A 14,394-nucleotide genomic window follows, 5' to 3' on the forward strand; every position below is an offset into this window, starting at 1 on the left:
CTTGCGGTTCGTGGGTTCAAGCCCCACGTCTGCACTGATGGTGCAGAGCCTGCCTGGGATTCTCTCTCTCCCTCTCCCTTCTTCTGCCCCTCCCCCACTTGCAGTCTCTGTCTCTCAAAATAAATAAATAAACTTAAAGAAAAAAATTTAATAATCAAAGGGATGTGAAGAGATCTAGGATTTATTTGGCTAAAACTCCCTCCCTCATTAGGGACTGGTTTGTTTCCAGTTATTTTCACATGCCAATGAACACTCTCCACCCACCCCCAAACTATTTTCCATCTTTCTCATTGCCTCTTTAATCAGGACTACCTTGGGGTAATCTGAAGCAATAAGCTTGGGCAGGAATACAACATTATTGGTCTCATCTTTGCCCCAGGGCTGGCCTCCATCCTTTGACTGAGAAATTTAATAAGAGACTCTGATAAGCCTTCCTATCCCCTGCTGTACAGAAGCAGTTGGCTTTTCCAACCCAAAACTCACCAGAATTTGAGAGTCTATTCCCTTCCATCCATCTTTTAAAACTGGCCATCCTATGCCTGAGTCTGTGTTGTAAAACCTTGTCAAAGACAGCCAGGAAAAGGCACAGGCTTTAACAACTTTCCCTTCATTCTTTTGAACTAGAGCCTCAGTGTTCTGCCTTCCACGTTGTCAGAACCAGTACAGTAAAACATTGCATCACAAGGAACTTGTTCTGTGAGTGTTCTGCAAGAGGAGAAAACATTTCTAGTAAATGTTAACTTGATAAACGAGCCATGTCTTGCAATACAAGTAGTATGTGACACTGAACGTCATATGATCACAACTGAATCAATGGTTCTTGAAATTTGCCTTGATATACGAGTGTTTGCAATTAAAGCATGTTTCCAGAATGAATGAACGCCCGCAAACCATGGTTTTACTGTACTTCACTACACTTTCCATGACAGAAAAGTCACCAGCTGCATAGTTCATAATGTTTCCTCACTGTTATTCCTGACCACAAATCATTAACACACGTTGTGGGTATTTATTTTAACACACCACTTCCAGTACAAATATTTCATCAATGCCAGACACAAAAACCATTTTTAAAGCATAAAGGGAGTTCACATAGCTTCCAGGAATAAGTCGTAGGCTGGACATCTTGATTAATACAGAATTAGCCCAATAAGCGGACTGCTACCTCAAAGCCACCACTGGAATGAAGTTTCTTTGGAGTCACTGACACTGCACCACCAACCTCTAACCAGCAGAAGGAGACTGGAGAAGAATCATTTGAAATTGCAATTGAAAAATCAGGGAGTCATAGCAAGAAGCAACAAATACACCACCGTGTTTTACGTGTAGGAAGCCGGAAACTGCTGGAGTGATGTAAAATTGCAGCATGGATAATGAAATCCACAGTGCGAATCTACAGGAAAACTGCCTGCGCCTAAGTTCCATGCTTCATTCCCACCCTAAATGCATACGCTTGATGGGACTTAACTCATATTCACCATAAGGATGTCTCAGAAATGTGGGGGTTTTTGCTTTGATTTTTTTCCCTGCCATTTTCAATTACAGACTGAAATAGAGATTGACAGAATTTATCTGATCATTCTGCCTCATTTTTAGGTATCTTCCCTGCATCCTATTTGAGAGTAATTTATAGGTTAATTCTTTCAACATACCCCCATATAATCCTTCCAATTCTGCTTACAGAAGCAAGTCCAATTTCCCATTTGATGGTCAAAATCTTCCACAATCATGCCCGTTTAAACCGCTCCAACATCTCTCTATGCTCACCTATTTACTCTATTTCAGTCAGATATTCACCGCTCCTTCTCAATATATCATGTGGATTCTTGCTTCACAGGTTTCCATACAACATATGAAACAACTCCTATTTCTTCTCAGTCTACACAATGTTTATCCTTAGAGACCTAAATGAACTCCTACCTTCTCTATAAAGATTCCTAAACACTTCAGTCCATGTTGATCACCTTTCTTAACCTGAAGTTTTTATTTTTTATTATATTCATTAATCATTTATTCTAATGTCTTAAGAGATCTTATTTTATCACCTGTATTGTTTTACTTTTTAATTCAACAGTGTTCTCTATCTTCTGGTGTGTAGACATTGTGCACTCAATTGGTGACTATAATCAAAGCAGACATTATGTTTTTAATGTGCACCTTTAAAACCTCAAAGTCTTTCATTCAGACTCACTGGGCCCTTAGTATTTACTTAGATTAAAAAACTTGTTTAAAAAAAAAACTGGAAAGTTAGGAAAATATGGTAAGTACAAATTAGGAAAATATGTTAAGTCCAAATTACTTCAAATCCCTTTGCAAATTCAATTCCCTTCGAGAAAAAAAAATTCTGAATCCTATACTGAGACATTTTGAGACAATAATCTCTGTGGAGGCAGGATTGGTGGGGAATTGGAAACTAAGGTCTTGAGAGTTTCTTGGATGACAAGGAATACAATGAATCCTGATTATTATATTCTTCCAGAGTAATGCTCAATCTTTCCTCCCTACAGGAATAGCTCTGAAGGTGTGGAGGAAAATTAGAAACAAGCAAAGGGGCTTGTTCCAGTTAACTTGCATTCTTGCAGTTGACTTTATCATCAGAAAATGAAATATAGTGAAAAATGCTCTAGGAATGAAATCAAATAAACCCGGCAATGAATTCTATCTGTGCCATTTACTGATGTGTGGCCAGAGAGGCTTTTAATACTTTGGTTTCTTCTCTGGTACCATCAGCATTACTGAAATTTATTTGAGCTACTTAAGCAAATTAATAGGAACTCACTATAATTTTAACTATGTTGTGAGTTTCTTGATATCACATTTTAACATTCATTTAATGGTCACTTGTTTCATACTGAAAGGATTTGCACACGAACTCATTCTCCTTAGGAAATGCGTATTTATGAGCCTGGAGTTCATTGAATATGTCCGATTTCATTCTATTCAAACCACATCACATTTAACAATGGCAAAGGTTTCCCAACAATGCATTTACATTGTTATTCAGTTCATTTATCTTCACTGAGATCTTAACATTTAGAATGTACTTTACCTTTTTAAGCACTGACATCTACTAATCATGCTAACTAGTTTTGTTGCTGGTTATAGCTCATGGTATAGCACAATAGAAATTGCTTCACAAGAGCTATGAAAAACTAATTGAAACCAATTATGACAATTATCTCTCTGTTCAATTGCTTGCACTAGACTCTTCCCTCATTCCATACTGTCAGACTGCTGACAATTTTCCCTGATGTGACCTATCCAATTGCATTTCAGCCTTTATTCAGTGAGCATTCATACTTCTGATTAAAATTAATAGGAGCTATGCATGCTTTGAGTGAGGACTGGAGTTATTAGGATTGTAATATGAATATAAGTGAGAATTAAGTATCATTGGACCTTCTTATTTTAATTAAGTACCCAAACACTCTTAATCAAGCATATAATTAAATTTAAGGGGAAGTGCATTGTGTGCTAATTGCCATTGATTATTAATAATATGCTTATTTATGCATGCAAACTCTTTAACAGCATATATCTCCAAACTGTTTCTGAATGACAATAACTGAATTCTGCATAATGAAACTATTAATGAAATGGAGTCTTACAAGAAATGTCCGATGAGAAAATAGTGCAGATCTCAGAACGCCTGTTTCCTAACTTTTCCTTTTGAAAAGTTAGAAAATGTCACATGAACTCATATGGAAAAACATCCATTAAATGGAATTGCTGCTCTCTTCCCCACTTTTATTTTGGGGAACAATATATGTTTTGGGGATATTTGGTTCAAACATTCATGAGCACTAAAAAAGTGTTCACCTTTATTTCAGCTTTGATTTGTTTCTAATTTTGCAATTATATACATTTCATTGCAGGCTTTCTATTTATTCTTTTCACATACTCATTTATTCATTTATTATCTAATGGTCATCCGTCTGTTAAGCAGTTACTGCATACCACACATTGGTCTAGGCACTGGAGGATACAACAGTAAGCAATACATACCCCTCCCTCTTGGAGCTGCCCTCACTGCCCGCAAGTGAGCTAAATTTGTGAGCATGTGGTGGAGAAGGGACACGTAGTAAATAGTATATAAATATTATGAACTATTATTAAGTAATAAATTTTAAGGAGAAATATAAAGTAAGGAAGGAGATGAGAAGTTTGGCAGGGGAGGTAGAAATTTTACATATGATAGCCAGGGAAGATCTGAGATGGTGACATTTGAGTTAAGATCTAACTGGATGAGGAATTAGCCATAAGGATATTTGAGAACATACTCCAAGAAAAGAAACTGAAAATTCAAAGCCCCTGATGCATAGATTTTCTGGGGGTGTTCGTGGAATAGTAAAAGTCCATTTTAGTCGGAGTGGACTGACTTAGGCGGAAATTGGGAGGAAATGAGACCAGAGATTTAAAACAGGGCCAGACAGTATATGACTTTGAAACCATTATAAGCATATTTTCAACTGATTCATTTGAAATCTCTTTAAAAATAAGTTTATATAGCTATTTCCTGATATATTTAAGGCATATAAATTTTCTCCTCACAAAGGAAAAGAGAGACTCACTCTCTTTTTACACCCCAAACTATCCCCCTAACATATTCTTCTCATAAAATTTTGGTTGAAATATTTAGTTAAACGTTATAACTATGCAAATGCTATTCTCAGCCACAGTTATGCATTGTATTCATTTATTTCTTGTTTAAGCTTGTTTTCCCTAGGGTTAACAATTTCCAGTCTTTTATTTTTTATTTCATGTTGAGTAAAATCTCAACTTAAAACTCTTTGCCAATTGTCCGAACCTCTTCACTAACATTCTGACACCCTCAAGCATGCAACTTTGACTCAATGAAGAAAAATTTTCAGAACATTCCAATCTCCATCTGGGCAAGTTGATTTCTAGTACATGTTTCTAGTACCAGGAATTATTCTGGTAATTCCATTAAACTGTCTTCTTAGTTGGATCGTGTCTTTCCTACATCCCATAATGTTCTCTTTGTTACAATGAAACACCAGTAGCATACAAACAATGTATGCATAAGAGACAAATAATGCATTTACAGGTATAAATGTCTTCATCCTATGCTCAAATTCCATGATAGACTAGATGAGTTCAGAATTCTAGTATGGAAACCATTTACATTAGGGTTTGCAAGGCAAAGCAAGACAATGTCGATGCTTTGAAGACCAAAGTTACTCTGAATTTTGTCACTTTGATTTTGAGCTTATTTTTCCTGATTTCTCTTGCTAAAAATTTGTATATCATCACACAGTTTAGAGTTTTGTGTTATTTGACAAGGAAGAAATTATTGTCATCAATTGTTCTGGATGCTTGTTGAGCATTTCAATTTTAATATTGAAACTCAATTCATGTCCTTTCCATTAGAAAAAAAATGGATGACTTTCATCCTTCATTTTATCAGTGATCTCTTTTAAGAATGATTTATTTGAAAGCACTAGTGGATTGCTCCTCTAATTATTATTGCTACTGCTACTACTCTATACCTTCTTTCTTAATTCTTCTGGCTTTTCCTCTTGCTTCTCTGAAGTTTTCAGCAAATTTACCTTTAAATCGCCCTATTGGCTTTTTCATTTTTCTTTTTTCTTTTTTTTTAACATTTTCTAAGAGTATTTCCTTGTTCTTTTTCTATGGTATGTTCATGTCTCATATCTTTTAAAAAACATTCATGTAAGGGGCTCCTGGGTGGCTCAGTCGGTTGGGCATCCGACTTCAGCTCAGGTCATGATCTCGCGGTCCGTGAGTTCGAGCCCCGCGTCGGGCTCTGTGCTGACAGCTCAGAGCCTGGAGCCTGTTTCAGATTCTGTGTCTCCCTCTCTCTCTGACCTTCCCCCATGTATGCTCTGTCTCTGTCTCAAAAATGAATAAACGTTAAAAAAAACATTCATGTTAGTCTTTATGTATGTTCATTTTTGAAGTTTTCTTTTTGCTCACATAGAATCTATTTTTTTTTTGTTATGTTCTTTTCGTGTGATACTTTAGCATCTATGCTAGAGAACTTCTTCAAAAGTCAGATTTTTGAAGCTACTGGGTGGCTCAGTTGGTTAAGCGTCCAACTTCGGTTCAGGTCATGATCTCATGGTTCGTGAGTTTGAGCCCCACCTCAGGCTCCGCACTGACAGGATACAGCCTGTTTGGGATTCTCTCTGTCTCCCTCTCTCCCTGCCCATCTCTCCCTCAAAAATAAATAAATAAACTTACCCCAAAAAAGTTAGATTTATTTTTGTCTAATATTTACAACTATTTAAGTAAAAAGAGGAATAGATGCTCTGAGTATAGGTGTAGTGCTTGATACACATAGACTACACTATAGAGTAATTGTCTTGATAGTTCTGTTGACAGACCAACTAAGTCAGTAACTTTAAGTGTTTCCTATTGGACTGATTATGTTCTGCATAAAAGAACCTTAAGTAATCTTCTTGGAAAAAACAGAGATAGTGCCAGTTTTCTGTGAGTTAAGTGATAAATAATGTGTGTGTGAAGGAGGGGTGTCAAATTTTGTATAGAAATATCCACTTAATCCATCTAGCTTTTGAATTGGGCCTTTCGTTTCAACTGTATCTGAGACTCACTACCCAGAGACCATTTTAGCCTTTCTAAAAGAAAACACTTCCAATATTCAGTTAGGGTACAGAAATAGAAGTTGCCAATCTCATGTTTTTGGTTCTCTCACAGCTTCTTAATTGGATTTTCAACTAATCTTCTTGTTTTAAGCCTGAATTTCACTGCCTCTTTTAGGGATACCTGGTGCCACCAATTAATGAGACCTTCTGGACATTCTGCACTATAAATTGGATTGCTTCTTGGCTTTCCCCTTAGTGAATTAGGATTCAACCTTCTGGTGACTTCTGAGTCTGTTACCACTGGTTCCTGTGATTACTGGCTTCCAAAATATTATTTGGTTTTAATCCTCCTCCATTATCTATATTCTTGTGAGTTTCTGGCACTTAAAAACCTTTTATTTTAGATGTGTGTGAGGAAAAAGTAACAGTCAATGTGTTTAATCTTTTATCATCACGTGAAACTCCATACCCAGGCCTCATATATCAATTGGAAAATAAGAAATAAACTATAAAGTGGACATCACTTACTAAACATATGGTACATTAAGTTGTAGTAGATAAAAGCACTGCATAATCAGAAATCTAAGAGGTTTAAAATGATCTATTTTAAAATATGTAATTGTATTTATAAATAAGTATAAATATATTTATAAATAATTACGTAGTGTTCTAGAAGTTCTGGAGTCATTAAATTAGCAAATATGTTGGATATACCTGCATTTTAATCTCATTTTTATTTAAATTAGCTGGAAGGTACACCTTGTACATTTGTCAAAACTCACAGGATGTACAATGCCAAAAGTGAACTGTAATGTAAACTATGGACTTTGGGTGATCACATTGTGTCAATGTACGGTCTTTAAAATTTTTTTTAATGTTTATTTATTTTTGACAGAAAGATAGAGAGAGTGAGCATGAGTGGGGGAGGGGCAGAGAGAGAGGGAGACACAGAATCCAAAGCAGGTCCAGGCTCTGAGCTGTCAGCACAGAGCCCAGTGCTCGGTTCAAACTCATGCACTGGAAGATCACGACCTGAGCCAAAATTGGATACTTAACGGACTGAACCACCCAGCCCCCAATGTACATTCTTCAATTGTAACAGATACACCACTCCAGTACAATGGTTCTTAGGCAGATGTTTCAGATATTTTATGAACAATAATGTTTTTTTTTTAGATTATCTTGGATCTCTATTGGGATAAAGGTAATCATTTAGTTCTTAAAGACTTCAGGAAAATGTTATAAATATATGTTTAAATGTCATTGTTTCCAATAAGCAATATCATATCTACTAAAACTGTTCACTGTAATAAAATTCAATCAAACTCACAGCCAATTAGAAAAAAAAATATTCCACTATCATGGTGAATAATACTCACTATATGCTAAGGAAAAAACTTGTTCCAATTCTTCCTAAATTCTGTGTCTGAATACTGCTGCATGTATTTTTTTTAAATTTTGTATTGAACTGTTAGTTTTAGCTTTAAAAGCATATATAGAATTACAAATCTAAGATGTATAATAATAAAATACATTGGGGAGGCTGAGAGTATGTAGGCACAAGAGGTATTGGGAAACTACTTTCTGCTGTATTTTGCTGTGAATCTAAAACTGCTGTAGAATGAATTCTATTAAAAATAAAATTAAGGGGCGCCTGGGTGGCGCAGTCGGTTAAGCGTCCGACTTCAGCCAGGTCACGATCTCGCGGTCCGTGAGTTCGAGCCCCGCGTGGGGCTCTGGGCTGATGGCTCAGAGCCTGGAGCCTGTTTCCGATTCTGTGTCTCCCTCTCTCTCTGCCCCTCCCCCGTTCATGCTCTGTCTCTCTCTGTCTCAAAAATAAATAAAACGTTAAAAAAAATTAAAAAAAAAATTAAAAAAATTATTAGGAAATGCCACCCTCTCCTCAATTATGGGGAGAAATTTCAGTCCCTTTCTCACTCTGTAGGAGGCTTATGTAACTGCTCACCTGCAGGATAACCCTTTTTTTTTTTTTTTTTTTTTTTTTTTTTTTTTGTCTCTCTGGCCCTTGAGCTATTGGTCTGCCAACTTTTTCTGTACTTCCTCCCCCTTTTTTCTATGGAGTAAACTCACTGGAGAGGCTCTAACTCTAAAGGAGACCAATTCTATTTTCCACCTGTTGACGTGTGGATGAGCAAGTATGTTTGAGGCTAAAAATGGAAGGCTAAATCCAGGTCCTGGGCTCACTGCAGCCACCTTTCCAGCTTTAGCATAACAGAGCTAATATTTTGATCCATTATGACTTCTTTGACTAGTTCCCAACTGGTTCAGAATGTAGAAAGAAGAGATGAGAGAATGGATGCTTCCTTACTCCAACACATATATGTCTTATATCTCCTGCAAATTACTCATATTTTCTCCATTCATTCAGTACTCAGTTACTGGATTTGTGTGTGCTCAGCATGGTGCCATGGCTTTCCAAAATTGCTCCCTGCTCTGTAGACACATACTTTCTAGTGGAAGAAACTCTATTGAATATTTGACCACCATATTAGGTGAAAATAGGGTCATCTTTAAAAGGCCACATGGAACACCAAAAGAGCAAAAAAACAATTTTACCTGGAAAACACAGAGAAAAATATATTCCAACTGGTTTTTCAATTATGCATAAGGGCTCATTTGGTTAAGACAGGATAAAAGGCATGAATGAATAGGACTTGTTTGGGCAATAAAAGCAAATTAGAGCCACCAGAGTTAAGAACATACGGTTATGTAGACAAATGGATGCAAAACTATAAAGATATATAGGGGCCAGATTGTAAACACTATTGATTAGTTTATATTCTAGTTCACAATCATTGGGGCTTTCACAAAATTTAAATGGCATGACCAAGATTATATTTTTAAAATACAGGTATGGCAACAGAACCAAAGCTGAAATGAAACAAAGCGAAAGGATGCTATAGACAATGGAATCATCTAGTTTTCCCCAACCAGAGAAAAGAAAGTCTTATACCAATAGTAAACTAATTTCTTATTAAAGTTATTCCCATACACAGGAATGTCTCATAACTTATTTCCCACTAGAGAAAGCTTCAAATCTTCCTGCAATTAATGACACCCACAGTTTAAGCTCACTCTTCTTATATAATCATATCCAACTCTGCTTGTTGAAGAGTGCTCCTAAAATTTGCAGTAAAATGACTTAAAGGTCTTAAATTTAGCACAGGTCATGTCACTGTGGTTGCGTGAACTCAGGCAAGTATTTTAAGTCCTTGGTGGTGGAATTTCTTTACCTGTTAAGTTCCAGGAAGGCACAGACCACGTCTATCTTGTCCATTAATACACTTAGCCCAGAGCCCAGAGTATAGAACATAAGTGTCAGTAAACATTTAATTGATTAAATGAAGTGTCCATAAATATTTGCCTTATGTACCAGATAGGGGTCCTCTGCAGAATCAAAGATAGAAGAGATAAGTATTTTAAACAGTTTAGCCATGTTAAAAATGCTAGTTTGTTACGTGGTATACACACATATGTATATATACACACACTTACACACATTATACTACAAAAATAATGCAAATTGACTACAGAAAATTTTAAATTAAAATAATTCACCAAAAAAAACCCCAAAATACCCAACAGGCGTTATTTTGCTATGCTAAGATAATCATTACACCCAGTCTTCTTGTATGGAAATATACATACAAGAAGACAAGACAAGAAGACAAGAAATATGTAAGAAGACCATAATATACACAGACTATTTTATATATAAATAGTATTTATATTCTATTTTTCTATAAATAGATTGTAAAAAGTAAGCATATAATTAAATGCTATAAAAGTTGAGTTCAAATTATAAATTATTTATTATAACCATATTCAATAATTTAATTATCTGGTATATTGGGTAACACTTTTCTCATGTTCTTTGTAGAGAGAAATAACCAGAGAGATCATTTTTACATGCAACTCAATTAGGAAACAACACTCCACAGGGGGATTCAGCACTGGTGTCACAGATCCATATTTGATAAACATATAGACTCTTTTTTTTTTTTTTATTTTTTTTTTATATGAAGTTTATTGACAAATTGGTTTCCATACAACACCCAGTGCTCATCCCAAAAGGTGCCCTCCTCAATACCCATCACCCACCCGCCCCTCCCTCCCACCCCCCATCAACCCTCAGTTTGTTCTCAGTTTTTAACAGTCTCTTATGCTTTGGCTCTCTCCCACTCTAACGTCCTTTTTTTTTTTTTTTTTACCTTCCCCTCCCCCATGGGTTCCTGTTAAGTTTCTCAGGATCCACATAAGAGTGAAACCATATGGTATCTGTCTTTCTCTGTATGGCTTATTTCACTTAGCATCACACTCTCCAGTTCCATCCACGTTGCTACAAAAGGCCATATTTCATTTTTTCTCATTGCCACGTAGTATTCCATTGTGTATATAAACCACAATTTCTTTATCCATTCATCAGTTGATGGACATTTAGGCTCTTTCCATAATTTGGCTATTGTTGAGAGTGCTGCTATGAACATTGGGGTACAAGTGCCCCTATGCATCAGTACTCCTGTATCCCTTGGGTAGATTCCTAGCAGTGCTATTGCTGGGTCATAGGGTAGGTCTATTTTTAATTTTCTGAGGAACCTCCACACTGCTTTCCAGAGCGGCTGCACCAATTTGCATTCCCACCAACAGTGCAAGAGGGTTCCCGTTTCTCCACATCCTCTCCAGCATCTATAGTCTCCTGATTTGTTCATTTTGGCCACTCTGACTGGCGTGAGGTGATACCTGAGTGTGGTTTTGATTTGTATTTCCCTGATCAGGAGCGACGCTGAACATCTTTTCATGTGCCTGTTGGCCATCTGGAAGTCTTCTTTAGAGAAGTGTCTATTCATGTTTTCTGCCCATTTCTTCACTGGGTTATTTGTTTTTCGGGTGTGGAGTTTGGTGAGCTCTTTATAGATTTTAGATACTAGACCTTTGTCCGATATGTCATTTGCAAATATTTTTTCCCATTCCGTTGGTTGCCTTTTAGTTTTGTTGGTTGTTTCCTTTGCTGTGCAGAAGCTTTTTATCTTCATAAGGTCCCAGTAATTCACTTTTGCTTTTAATTCCCTTGCCTTTGGGGATGTGTCGAGTAAGAGATTGCTACGGCTGAGGTCAGAGAGGTCTTTTCCTGCTTTCTCCTCTAAGGTTCTGATGGTTTCCTGTCTCACATTTAGGTCCTTTATCCATTTTGAGTTTATTTTTGTAAATGGTGTGAGAAAGTGGTCTAGTTTCAACCTTCTGCATGTTGCTGTCCAGTTCTCCCAGCACCATTTGTTAAAGAGGCTGTCTTTTTTCCATTGGATGTTCTTTCCTGCTTTGTCAAAGATGAGTTGGCCATATGTTTGTGGGTCTAGTTCTGGGGTTTCTATTCTATTCCATTGGTCTGTGTGTCTGTTTTTGTGCCAATACCATGCTGTCTTGATGATGACAGCTTTGTAGTAGAGGCTGAAGTCTGGGATTGTGATGCCTCCTGCTTTGGTCTTCTTCTTCAAAATTCCTTTGGCTATTCGGGGCCTTTTGTGGTTCCATATGAATTTTAGGATTGCTTGTTCTAGTTTCGAGAAGAATGCTGGTGCAATTTTGATTGGGATTGCATTGAATGTGTAGATAGCTTTGGGTAGTATTGACATTTTGACAATATTTATTTTTCCAATCCATGAGCAGGGAATGTCTTTCCATTTCTTTAAATCTTCTTCAATTACCTTCATAAGCTTTCTATAGTTTTCAGCATACAGATCCTTTACATCTTTGGTTAGATTTATTCCTAGGTATTTGATGCTTCTTGGTGCAATTGTGAATGGGATCAGTTTCTTTATTTGTCTTTCTGTTGCTTCATTGTTAGTGTATAAGAATGCAACTGATTTCTGTACATTGATTTTGTATCCTGCAACTTTGCTGAATTCATGTATCAGTTCTAGCAGACTTTTGGTGGAGTCTATCGGGTTTTCCATGTATAATATCATGTCATCTGCAAAAAGCGAAAGCTTGACTTCATCTTTGCCAATTTTGATGCCTTTGATTTCCTTTTGTTGTCTGATTGCTGATGCTAGAACTTCCAGCACTATGTTAAACAACAACGGTGAGAGTGGGCATCCCTGTCGTGTTCCTGATCTCAGGGAAAAAGCTCTCAGTTTTTCCCCTTTGAGGATGATGTTAGCTGTGGGCTTTTCATAAATGGCTTTTATGATCTTTAAGTATGTTCCTTCTATCCCGACTTTCTCAAGGGTTTTTATTAAGAAAGTGTGCTGGATTTTGTCAAAGGCCTTTTCTGCATCGATTGACAGGATCATATGGTTCTTCTCTTTTTTTTTGTTAATGTGATGTATCACGTTGATTGATTTGCGAATGTTGAACCAGCCCTGCATCCCAGGAATGAATCCCACTTGATCATGGTGAATAATTCTTTTTATATGCTGTTGAATTCGATTTGCTAGTATCTTATTGAGAATTTTGGCATCCATATTCATCAGGGATATTGGCCTGTAGTTCTCTTTTTTGACTGGGTCTCTGTCTGGTTTAGGAATCAAAGTAATACTGGCTTCATAGAATGAGTCTGGAAGTTTTCCTTCCCTTTCTATTTCTTGGAATAGCTTGAGAAGGATAGGTATTATCTCTGCTTTAAACGTCTGGTAGAACTCCCCTGGGAAGCCATCTGGTCCTGGACTCTTATTTGTTGGGAGATTTTTGATAACCGATTCAATTTCTTCGCTGGTTATGGGTCTGTTCAAGCTTTCTATTTCCTCCTGATTGAGTTTTGGAAGAGTGTGGGTGTTCAGGAATTTGTCCATTTCTTCCAGGTTGTCCAATTTGTTGGCATATAATTTTTCATAGTATTCCCTGATAATTGTTTGTATCTCTGAGGGATTGGTTGTAATAATTCCATTTTCATTCATGATTTTATCTATTTGGGTCATCTCCCTTTTCTTCAATTAGCAATAATCGCGCCTCGGATAAACCTCATTGGCTACGATACTGCCACTGCGCAAAGCTAATCATCTCCCTTTTCTTTTTGAGAAGCCTGGCTAGAGGTTTGTCAATTTTGTTTATTTTTTCAAAAAACCAACTCTTGGTTTCGTTGATCTGCTCTACAGTTTTTTTAGATTCTATGTTGTTTATTTCTGCTCTGATCTTTATTATTTCTCTTCTTCTGCCGGGTTTAGGCTGCCTTTGCTGTTCTGCTTCTATTTCCTTTAGGTGTGCTGTTAGATTTTGTATTTGGGATTTTTCTTGTTTCTTGAGATAGGCCTGGATTGCAATGTATTTTCCTCTCAGGACTGCCTTCGCTGCGTCCCAAAGCGTTTGGATTGTTGTATTTTCATTTTCGTTTGTTTCCATATATTTTTTGATTTCTTCTCTAATTGCCTGGTTGACCCACTCATTCGTTAGTAGGGTGTTCTTTAACCTCCATGCTTTTGGAGGTTTTCCAGACTTTTTCCTGTGGTTGATTTCAAGCTTCATAGCATTGTGGTCTGAAAGTATGCATGGTATAATTTCAATTCTTGTAAACTTATGAAGGGCTGTTTTGTGACCCAGTATATGATCTATCTTGGAGAATGTTCCATGTGCACTCGAGAAGAAAGTATATTGTGTTGCTTTGGGATGCAGAGTTCTAAATATATCTGTCAAGTCCATCTGATCCAGTGTCTCATTCAGGGCCCTTGTTTCTTTATTGACCGTGTGTCTAGATGATCTATCCATTTCTGTAAGTGGGGTGTTAAAGTCCCCAGCAATTACCACATTCTTATCAATAAGGTTGCTTCTGTTTATGAGTAATTGTTTTATATAT

At 36.8% G+C, this 14,394-nt stretch overlaps 1 protein-coding gene and 1 pseudogene across 2 annotated transcripts in view; both read right to left on the minus strand.

Annotated features, from left to right (window-relative positions):
- The window catches only part of CSMD3 (CUB and Sushi multiple domains 3), a 1,257,946-nt gene that overhangs the window by 967,120 nt on the left and 276,432 nt on the right, over positions 1–14,394 (minus strand). The window lies entirely within an intron of this gene.
- On the minus strand, positions 13,412–13,598 carry LOC124507953 (uncharacterized; annotated as a pseudogene).

This window comes from Lynx rufus, unplaced genomic scaffold (genome assembly GCF_022079265.1).
Source record: "Lynx rufus isolate CCGP_SWC_20201006 ecotype Redwood Valley unplaced genomic scaffold, mLynRuf1.p SCAF_12, whole genome shotgun sequence".
In the NCBI taxonomy this organism is placed as follows: Eukaryota; Metazoa; Chordata; class Mammalia; order Carnivora; family Felidae; genus Lynx; species Lynx rufus.